Genomic DNA, 5,344 nt, shown 5'->3' with positions numbered 1-5,344 from the left:
GGCCCGCGCTCCCCGGACTCTGTCCTCCGGCAGCGGCGTGGGGCTCTGGGGGCTGCGGGCGCTGTCCGGGACGGGCAGGAGGCGGCGGGGCCTTCCCGGTGCTTCCCGTGCGGGGAATCCCGATGTGGGCCTGGGCTGGATTGGCAATGTTGGGGAGGCCGCTCCGGGCCGCGCTGGAGGTGCGCTCCGGGTCAGTCCCGCACAGCCCCGGCCCTGCCCGAGGAGATCCGCGGGCCGGCACCCTGGGCCCGGAGCCTGGCACTGAACCCTATCCCACAGCGTTGGAGCTGCGTGCTGTCTGGGGCCCTATATGGCCGTGGCACGGTCTGTGTCCCCTACTGCTGCCTTGCCCGACTCAGGTCTGTCTGGGCCCTGTGGGCTGCCGTGAGGTCACTGCGTGGTGGTGACCGCAGGGTGAGTGCAGAGGGATGCATTTGTGTCTGTAAGAGATAATCTTATAAGGGAGTTATCTTGGGGCCGCAAAGATGCAGCTTGCCTCGTGTGCTCTTCTAAACTGAGTTCTCCTGGGCTGGTGTCACGGTACAGTGGTGTCTTTGTGAGAGGCAGCTGAACTGCCCTGAAAATGTGAAATGTAAGAATCTGTCATTTCAGAGAATGCTCAAAAGAAGGTATGTGGGATTTCCTGGGAAGAGCAGATAGCTCATGAGAGATCTTGGCTGAACACTGCATGCTTTAACTCATTAAAGCTCCAACAGCAAATAAATGAGGGGAGCAGCAACGTGGGCAGCCCTGCGCCCTGAACCAGGCACTGCATCTGCTCTGGGGCAATGGGCACAGGCCCTGCCTGGCGTTCCAGGTTGTCCTGGGTGCAGTGTGCCATACCTGCAAGGGGTGAGCGTCCCAAGCGCTGCTCTGCAGCTCAGCCTGCTGCTCTGCTCTGTAACTCCGAAGAGAAAAGGTAAAAGTGTGGCACTGTGTGGCTGCTCCTCATAGGTCACATCGGCTGAGCAAGGGACTGCCGCTGCCTCCCTCCCCCATTTGTATGGTGATGAGTTGACTTTTTGAAGTTTGTCACTCAAAGCAAAGTTCACTGGCGTTTGAGGCTGGCAGGAATTCAAGTGTGTGGGGGAGAGTCTCCCCCACTCCCAACTCACTGTTTATTCAAATGGATGCCAAGCGCAGCTCCGGTGCTGGGTTAAAAAGTTACACTTGCTCAGCGTGAGCTGGGCCCTGGTGGACAGAGGGAGAAGCAAGCCCTCCTGTGTCAGCCAGAGGGCTCTGGGCAATGCGGGACTGGCTGAGTGCCTGCAAAGCCATTCTCCGTCCCCATGCACCCAGCACTGCCCACTGGGGTCTTGGCAGCTGTGCTGCACAGAGAGGCAGCTGCTGGGGCTCTGCTGAGGATGGGCTCCTGGCTAACAGGATATCCTCTTCTGTTGTGCTGGGTATCAGGACTGGGGGGGGCTGTTTTCTTTTGCCTCTAAAGTGGTGAGAGAGTTGTGACTACCCCTCTCCACCTCCAGACAGACAAACATGCTGGGCCGCTCCATCCTTCAGAGAACAGAAATAAACAAACGCTTTGGGTAGCTGCAGTGATTTCCAGCAAGAGCAGTTATGGGTTAAATTACCTCTCTTGTTAACTAGCACAAGATCAAAAGACAGCAATTGTGTGCAGCACTTTTGAACTATTTTTGTTTCTGCAGTTGTCACTGCTTCAGAACAAGCTTGTCTCATGTGCAGGTTACCAGTGTGCCTACCTGGCATAGAATCATTCTTGTTGGTGCCTTGCCTGGAGAACGGCTTTTTCTAAGGAGGTCCCTGTCCCTGTTCTTCCAGTCCACTTCAGTATTCATCTACCTTCTCTGTTAAAAGAGCAGAGAATGAAGGTACTAATGGAGAACTGCTTTGGAGGCAGTGCTGTTGTCCGTTAGCAGCAAAGTCAGAACACAGATTCCTAATCAGGGTATCTGCCAGGCCTGTCTGTTGCCTGACCTTGGAGGTTTGCTTGTGGTTTGGAAGGGGCTGAATTGCTGACGGCTGGGTTTTCTAACGTGTGGTTGTTAAAATTCAGGGGGAGAGCTGGACCATCATGCAGGAGAGAGCGGATCATTGCTATGAGGCAGAGGAAAGGGCTGTGATAACAGCAGCACCTGTGTGATGGGGATGGGGCCTGAGCAGGGGGTGGTGTTTGGAACAGCTCTGCTGTGGGGTGGCCCTGAGCTCCTGCTGAGAGCCAGAAGCTCTCGGCTGTGCCCGAGCAGTGTTGCTCCTGGGTTTCCCAACTGGAAAGTGGAAGTAGGTCAGGAACATGCACACAGAGAGGTGCAGGCACATGGCTGCCTTCTGCACAGTAAAAACAACTTTGTGTTGCACAGAACTGTTTGACTTAGCAGTCTGTAATGACTAAACTTGGCAGCGCCCCACTTGCTTTTCTGCATCATGCTCCATTATTTGTACTAGAAAGCTGTTATTTCTAAAAGCTTTAAAGGTCTGAAGTTCATGCATTTCTTTATTTGCATTTGAGGAGTAAAACCGGTCCACGGGGCAGCTCTTGCACACAGCGCGGGCGCTGACGCTGAGTGGCGGTTGGGTGGCAGTGATGCATCTGCTGCAGTGTGGGGCTGGGCAGGGCCAGGTCTCCTGCCTGCATGCAGGTGGTGCAGCTGTCCCTGTGGCAGGGTTTGGGACTCATCTCCTGCAAGCTCGTGGTTCATGAAGTGCTTGCCTGTGTGCTAGGCAGTTGAGTTTTCTTCTGTATTCTGCTTTTTTTTTTTTTTTTTAACATTACTGACTCCAAGATGAGAGGTTATCTGGTGTTTTCTTGACAAATCAGCTTAAATGCACTTTTAGAGGTGATGAACCTTCATCTTTGAGTGGGAAAATAGATCCACACTGCAGAAATGACCTCTTAACCAGAGCAGTCTGAGGGAAAAGGCCAGCAGAGAGTCCAGTGAGGTGCGATTCCTTGTGCCTAAGTAACATTAAAATAAGGGCATGTTTTAAAAACAGGGCATAGTTTTTAGTTTGTATTTCTGTTTTGCTTCAACTGTAACTTTGGTGTTTCTGTTGGTGTCGATCTTTGCCCTTTGCCTCGAGTCTAGTCTTTGCTCCAGCTCCATTGCTGGTTGAATTGCTGTAGTGATCTGTAGCAGTCACCTCACTGCTTTCAGAATGATGTTTCTGAAGTTTTGGCTGGACAGAAAGCTTATAAATGGGCTTAAATTTGTTTCAGAGAACTAGTGGGGCAATGCAGGGCACAAAGCATGCTGCCTTCTGGTGGCTCAAAGTTCTGTAGCTGTGGGACCCGTGACTGCCCTGGGGCTGTGAGGCAAAAACATAAAAAGCCACAGACCTCGGAGTCAGTCTGAAATGTGGCTTAAATTGTGTAGGTCTGTGTGGCCAGATTTTTGCTTGGATGCACAACAGCTCATGCTGAGTGGTTGCCCCTCTCGCTTCCCATAGGCCCTCAGGACAAGCTGCGGCCTCGCTGTGCTCCCCGTGCTGGGCAAATGTGGTGTGGGGCTGCTGAGATCTAATGGCAGTGCTTAGAGCTCTTCCCGCAGGTGGGTTAAAGCCAGCTGAAGTTTAATGACAGCCGGAGAGCAGCTCTAACACTTCACGTGGGCTCTTATTAAAAGAAGCGCTTGTTGTGCTGAGGAAGCACTGCAGGTCTCTGGGAAGCTGTGGTTTCCTCTAGGGGATGAGGGAGGCTGTGCTGTGTGCTCTCCTACCAAAACATTTCTACTGAGGCTATCTGTGATCCCAGTGCCCGCTCATTTAGTCCATTTATTTGGATTCAGTAAGCTATTTATTTGGATTAATTTGTTATTAGGCTAAAACTTAATTTGTATTTGCTAGACCAGCAGCAGCCTTCACGTGCTAAAGCTGGCATGTGCTGCAGCACTCTCACTCTGGCTTGGGTTGCAGCAAAGCCTCTTGGTGCTCCTGGAGACCTCCTGCCCAGGAGGAGCTTTGCCCCCTCCCAACTGGTGCCCACAAGGGAAGCCCCTCTGGGGCCATTGCTGCACAGCCCTGTGCGGTGCTCCTGCACTGTCAGCCTGCAGTTGGGTCAGTGCTGTACACAGCAGGAGGGCGGGAGTGGGAGGGGTGCGCATAATCCCATTTGAGTATGGGTGGCTTAATTGTCCTGCCCTGTGTGCCTTCTGAGCACAAGGAACGCTGGCAGTCTTATTTCTACATCATTAAATCCCGTTGCATCACTAATACAGGATGGCGTCATATTGCTTTTCCTTAATGTCTTTTATCGCTGCGGATCATTGCATGTGAACTATTGCACAGCATCAGCCACCCATTGGACTTGGCCTCATCCTTCTCGGAACCAGTGCGTCTCCAGCTGATGGGTGCGAAAGCTGCTTCATCAGACTGGGTTTACGTGGCTATTATGGGGCGAAGTAAGCTCTGCTGAAACGTAATGATGTATTGTCATTAAAGTTAGTGATCTTGTTAATTGCAACAGCTGGTAGTTCAGGTAATCTGCTTTGAAATGTAACCCAAGCTGGGCTGCCCCATCTTGTACTGAGCTCCTGCCTGGGGCAGCTTGGACCTGTGGCACCCAGGCTGTGCTGCGCTCCTGGCCAGGGGAGAGTTGGCACTGTCCCTGCATTAAACTCCTTCAAAAATACCAGGAAAACTTTCAGTTGTAGATGCAGATGTAACCTGAGACCCGATGTTAGCTCCCGAGGTCAGAGACTTCATGTTACCAGGATTTCAAGGTTAGCTTCTCGTGCTGTGGAATTGTTGAAGGAGAGCAGCTCTCCTGAGAGGAGAATATCAGCCATAGCTGAGGCTTCCCTGTTTGCTGGAAGGGTAACTCTGAGGGCTTGAAGGGATTTGAGTGGGAGAGATTTTTCCTGTTTCCTTTTTCTGTTCTTGAAACAGAGGAAGAGAGGCCAGCCAGGGATTTAATGTGAGAGCCCCTGCTCTGCTCTCCGCCAGCCATTGCTTTTCTCCTCGGCACATTGATGCCAGAGCACGAGACTCTGCCGGCAGCCTCAGCCTTCCTGGGGCTCCCTCCTGGGGGGGTTTCCTCCCGAGTGTCAGGCCCTGGGCTGGTGGTTACGTGAGCTCTGCACTCCTGGTTCCATTCTGGCTTTGGGAATGCGCTTGTTGCTGAGGGCAGAGCTGTGCTGCTCGGCAGGGGAATGTGCGGTGTCCCTCCAGAGGGGCCATGTGTGCACAGGTTGCCCCAGCACTCACTGCCTGCACAGGGCTCGAGCTCTGTAATCTCTGCATCGGTTGCTGGGATTTACAGAAACAGCAGAGAGGAGTGGCTGGAGGAGGCCATCAGTGTGTTTTTTGTGGCTGGTTTGATACGGCGGAGCAGTGTGAGAGGACAGAAAATGCGTCTGGGAAAACTTGGCAG

The sequence above is a fragment of the Numida meleagris genome, chromosome 18 (genome assembly GCF_002078875.1).
Source record: "Numida meleagris isolate 19003 breed g44 Domestic line chromosome 18, NumMel1.0, whole genome shotgun sequence".
NCBI lineage: Eukaryota > Metazoa > Chordata > Aves > Galliformes > Numididae > Numida > Numida meleagris.
This window is presented reverse-complemented; position numbering follows the sequence as displayed.